The sequence below is a fragment of the Glycine max genome, chromosome 5 (assembly GCF_000004515.6).
Source record: "Glycine max cultivar Williams 82 chromosome 5, Glycine_max_v4.0, whole genome shotgun sequence".
In the NCBI taxonomy this organism is placed as follows: Eukaryota; Viridiplantae; Streptophyta; class Magnoliopsida; order Fabales; family Fabaceae; genus Glycine; species Glycine max.
The window spans coordinates 29,351,771-29,357,933 of NC_038241.2; the positions used below are offsets into that span (position 1 = coordinate 29,351,771).

A 6,163-nucleotide genomic window follows, 5' to 3' on the forward strand; every position below is an offset into this window, starting at 1 on the left:
GGCTTGTATTCAAATAGTATGGACAACACTTGTTGAAGAGCTTCCTTGGCTTTCCTTGCTCTAGCCCTTGTCATAGGCCCTCCAAGTCCTTCAAGTGGATCCTTGCCCTTACTCTTGGTCATGTCTTCATCATTCTCTCCCTCTTGAGAAGGATTTATCCTCAAATCGGATTCTCCATCTGCATCAAAAAGAGATAAATCAGAGACATTAAAGGTGGAACTAACATTATACTCACCGGGGAGCTCAACTTTGTAAGCATTGTCATTGATTCTTTCAAGCCCTTGAAATGGTCCATCTCCCCTTGGTTGAAGCTTTGATTTCCATTGTTCCGGAAACCTTTCTTTTCTCATGTGCACCCAAACCCAATCTTCGGGTTCGAAGACACCTTCTTTCTCCCTTTGTTGGCTTGTTTAGCATAGCTTTTATTTTTCCTCTCAATTTGATCTTTGACTCTCTCATGAAGCTTCTTCACATAGTCCGCCTTTGCTTGACCTTCTTTATGCTTAAAAACAGAAACATTAGGCATAGGCAAAAGATCAAGAGGAGTTAGTGGGTTAAAACCATAAACAACTTCAAAAGGAGAACAATTAGTGGTGCTATGAACAGCTCTATTGTAAGCAAATTCAACATGGGGTAAACAAGTTTTCCAAGTTTTTAAGTTCTTCCTCAAAACTGTCCTAAGCAAAGTTCCCAAAGTCCTATTAACAACTTCCATTTGCCCATCGGTTTGTGGGTGACAAGTGGTTGAAAATAACAATTTAGTGCCCAACTTGCTCCACAAAGTCCTCCAAAAATGACTTAGGAACTTAGAGTCCCTATCACTAACAATGCTCCTTGGCAAACCATGGAGTCTTACAATCTCCTTGAAAAACAAATCAGCCACATGGGAAGCATCATCAATTTTTTTACATGGAATAAAATGAGCCATTTTAGAAAACCTATCAACAACCACAAAAATGGAATCTCTACCGTTGCTTGTTTTTGGCAGCCCCAAAACAAAATCCCTGGATAAATCAATCCAAGGATACTCCGGAATTGGCAATGGAGTATACAATCCAAGAGGCTTTACCTTAGACTTTGCCTTTTTACATACAATGTTCACAAAATTTCTGCACATCCTTTTTCATATGAGGCCAATAAAAATGTTCTTGTAATGTTTCTAGAGTCTTTTGGACCCCAAAATGCCCCATTAAACCTCCTTCATATGCTTCACAAACAAGCAAATTTCTAGTAGAACATTTAGGCACACACAATTTGTTTTCTTTGAAAAGAAAGCCTTCATGTCTAAAGAAACCATTTTCTGAAAAATTTTCACAATTTTTAAAAATTTCTCCAAAAGTTTCATCATTTTCATACATGCTTTTTAAACATTCAAGACCAATCAATTTTGTTTCAAGCATAGAAAGTAATGCATGACGCCGAGAAAGAGCATCGGCTACAATATTACCTTTTCCCTTTTTATGTTTGATAACATAAGGGAATTGCTCTAGGAATTTCACCCACTTCGCATGCCTTTTGTTAAGCTTTCCTTGCCCCTTGATATATTTGAGGGACTCATGGTCACTATGAATGACAAATTCCTTGGGATAAAGGTAGTGTTGCCATGTTTTCAAAGACCGTACTAAGGCATACAACTCCTTATCATAAGTTGAATAGTTAAGGGTAGGACCACTTAACTTTTCACTAAAATAAGCAATTGGATGGCCTTCTTGCATCAACACAGCCCCAATCCCAACATTTGAAGCATCACACTCAATTTCAAAAGATTTTTGAAAGTTTGGCAACGCAAGTATGGGGGCATTAGTTAGCTTTTGCTTAAGAACATTGAAAGCTTCTTCTTGTTTCTCTCCCCATTTGAAACCAACATTTTTCTTGAGCACTTCATTGAGAGGTGCTGCCAATGTGCTAAAATCCTTCACAAATCGTCTATAAAAACTTGCTAAGCCATGAAACTCCTCACCTCGGTCACGGACTTAGGTGTAGGCCATTCTTGAATAGCTCTAATCTTCTCCTCATCAACTTGCACTCCTTTTGAACTCACAACGAAACCAAGAAACACAACATGGTTAGTACAAAAGATGCATTTTTCAAGATTGGCATACAATTTTTCTTCTCTAAGCACAGTCAAGCCAGATTTTAAATGATCAATATGCAAATCAAGTGAAGTGCTATAGATAAGAATATCATCAAAGTACACCACAACGAACTTTCCTATGAACTCTCTCAAGATATGGTTCATTAGTCTCATGAAAGTGCTAGGAGCGTTAGTTAGGCCAAAAGGCATAACCAACCATTCATACAAACCATATTTTGTTTTAAAAGCAGTTTTCCATTCATCCCATTCTCTAATCCTAATTTGATTGTATCCACTTTTTAAATCGATTTTAGAGAAGTAACATGCACCATGCAATTCATCAAGCAAATCATCAAGCCTAGGTATAGGATGCCTATATTTAATGGTGATGTTATTTAGGGCTCTACAATCGGAACACATGCGCCATGTCCCATCCTTTTTAGGGACCAAAATCACTGGGACAGCACAAGGACTCATACTATTTCTTACCCAACCTTTGCTAATGAGTTCATCCACTTGTCTTTGAATCTCTTTGGTTTCTTGTGGATTACTTCTATAGGCTGGCCTATTGGGCAAAGAAGCTCCCGGAATGAGATCAATTTGATGCTCAATTCCCCTCAAAGGTGGTAGTCCACTTGGCACATTTGGTGGAAACATGTCTTGAAAATCCTGCAAAAGAGTTTTAACACTAGAAGACACTTCAAAATCATCAAAAGTGTTAGTGGTCAAAATCTGATTTTTGAAAAACAAGATATATAGTGACTGTTTAGCACGAAACAACCTCTTGACCTCACTTTTTGTGGCTAAATAGCTCTCCCTCACTTCAAGTGTTTCACTCTTCTTTTGTTCACTCTTTTTCCTCTCAAGTGTTTCCCTCTTTTTCTCACTCTCAAGTGTTTTGCTCACTTTTTCTTTTTCTCTTGAAGAAGTTTTTCTCTCATTTTCTTTTGATCCTCACACACTTCTTGTGGACTCAATGGCTTGAGCACAATCTTTTTGTCTTGGTGCATGAAAGAGATCTTGTTGGTGTAACCGTCATGATTGGCTCTTTTATCAAATTACCATGGTCTCCCCAAAAGTAAGTGACTGGCCTCCATAGGAACAACATCACAAAGTACCTTATCATTGTATTTCCCAATGGAAACATCCACTTCTACTTGCTGCCTCACTTGCACCTCCCCATCCTTACTAAGCCATTGAAGTTTGTATGGCCTAGGATGTGGTTTAGTAGCTAAATTTAGTTTGACACTAATCTAGCACTAGCCACATTGGTGCAACTACCTCCATCAATGATCACCATGCACACCTTGCCATTGATTAAACATCTAGTGTGAAAGATGTTTTCTCTTTGGCTCTCCTCATCATGCTTCAATTGACCACCAAGTAACCGCCTAATCATCAACAAATCTCCCTTCGGAGTCTCCTCTTCCTCTGCGTACTCACTCTCCTCTTCCTCTTCATCATCAGATTCACTTATATATTCTCCATCTCTAAGAACCATGGACCTTTTGTTAGGGCACTCATAAGCATAGTGTCCTAGGCCTTGGCACTTGAAACACTTCACATCTCTACTCCTTTTAGAGGGTTCCTCTTGGGACTTTGAGCGAGTTTTTGATGGGATAGGTGTGGAACTACTAGAAGTAGCAGCCCCATCTTTCTTACTTTGTCTTTCCAACTAGAAGAACCAAAGTTGGTAAAACTCCTCTTAGCCACTCCCTTCCTTTTTAATTGTTGCTCTACTTGGATTGCTTTGTGAAGCAAATAATCCATTTCAACAAACTCCTGCAGCTCAACAATATCACAGATATCATTAGTCAAACCATTAAGAAATCGAGCCATAGTTACCTCCTTATCTTCTTCAATCTTTGCTTGAATCATGAGCACATCCATTTCCTTGAGATACTCCTCAACCCCCTTGTTGCCTTGGGTTAGTTTTTGGAGCTTGAATTTCAAGTCCCTTGAGTAACTAGCCGGCACATACCGCTTCCTCGTGATCTTTTTCATCTCCGTCCATGTATCAACCATTGGCTCTTCATTTCTTGCTCTCTCCTTTTGTAGCTTGTTCCACCACACAAGAGCATAGTTGGAAAACTTAGTGGCGGCAAGCTTCACCTTTTGGTCCTCCTCATAGTTGTTGCATGAGAAAACATGCTCTATTTTCATCTTCCACTCCAAGTAGGCCTCCGGATCATTCTTTCCTTTAAAGGGAGGAATGTTGAGTTTAATACCATCAATTCGGTTTTGTCTAGGAACACCATCATTCCCTCTTCTCCTCCTTTCTTCTTCATTATGATCTCTATTCTCCATTTGATCCAACCTCTCATGGAGTGCATCATCTCGTTGTTTCATTAACCTCTCCATATGTTGCATCAAAGCTTGCATTTGGAATTGCGAAAGCCCCCTCCATCATTAGGATTTGTTACTGCCATCTCAAAAAAACAAATCAAACGTAACAAGACAATTATAGTTGCTGTTTGAATACCTCACCCACTCAAGTGTATCACACAATTATGGCTTTTCTCTAATGAAACACTCTTGCCTTTTACCACTCTAATTCCCCTTGAGTTCTTAGGCAATTCAAGAGATTATGGCCACAACAAAGAACAATTCACCAATATGTGTAAGGTAAGGCTAGAGAGACCAGGAAAAGGTTAACCAAGAAAAAGGCTAACAATGTTTTTAGGCCCAAATGAAGGAAATAAAATTCAGAATTTAGGAATTCAAGTAACAATCCTTCATGCAACCAATATATTACCTTAAAGAGATTTTTTTTTAAAGTTCTTCAAGCATGAACCATTCAGCCCAATTTTATTTTTTTTAATTTTGCTTATACGAAATTCTGCTTCTTTTTTTTTTTATAACAAAGAGATCAAAAGGCTTAACTTTTGCAATGGTTTAGCCTAAAAGAAAATATATGAATAAGAAGTTAATATAAATGGCAAAGAGAATAAAGAAGGATGTTACCCAATATTTCCAGCAAAGGAAGTGTTGATCCTAGAACCGGAGCTATGATTACCAAATGATATGAACCCTCATGGCACAAGGGCTGACTTAGGATCGTCTAGGATTAAACCTTGATGGAAAATGCAGAAATTGATTAAGGAAAGGATGACAAATAAGGTGATTAATTTCGTGGGTCTTAATAAGGTGGTTCTTGGCATAAAATGGAATAATGAGATGAGAAAACGTAGGTTAAGTGGTGGCTGGACAGAAATATAGAAATGGCAATAACTCAAGCTATAGGGCTCCAAATGAGATGATTCCAAAACGAGGTGAAAGGTCTTGTCTTGAAATTCAATTTAAGCTCAGGAATCACTTAATTTGAGTGCGTAAAACGGGAGTTATGGCCACGAGATAATTCTGGGCAGAAGTGGATTTTCTGGAATTGTGGTTTGAAAGAACAAGGTTGAAGATGAAAGGAAGGAAATAATCACTCTTTCCGGCGAGGGCAACACACAAAGGTTGTGAAAGTCCTTTGATACAGCCAGGGTGTTCTTGAATCACTCAAGAATTTAGGAGAATCACTCTCACTAAGATAAAAGAGATAAACTCTAATTTTCTGAATAAAACTCAACTTGTGTTTATTGATAAAATGGTTCAGCTTATGTAGAAGCTTTACAGCAGATTTTAGTAATGGCCCACTAACCTAAAATTAAAATAACTTATTGCCATTAACCTAGGGAATTAAAAAAAACTTAATGGTTGAGTGTAACTGTAATTGTGGCAACCAAAAGTCACCCCCAACAGCCAACAAGTCAGCCACCATTTGGTCTCCCAAAAGGCTGATGCTTAGATTGCCAATTGGGCCCTTATTACAACTTGAACTAAACCTACTAAATCCCTTTTAGTTGATTAACCCAAATCATATTTTTGGTCAGCCAACTTTACAAGGATTGGGCCATTATTTAGACAAACTAAACACTCTAAAATTGAGACAAAGTGGTGTCATTTAGTCCTCCTCCATTTGGGCCATGATACAACTCACAACCTTGGACTTTTCTCCTTCAAACTTGGGCTTGTATTCAAATAGTATGGACAACACTTGTTGAAGAGCTTCCTTGGCTTTCCTTGCTCTAGCCCTTGTCATAG

General features: G+C 38.4%; 1 pseudogene; it reads right to left on the reverse strand.

Annotated features, from left to right (window-relative positions):
- Positions 1-227: 227 nt before the first annotated feature.
- LOC121174860 (uncharacterized) lies at positions 228-4,503 on the reverse strand (annotated as a pseudogene).
- Between the last annotated feature and the right edge of the window lie 1,660 nt (positions 4,504-6,163).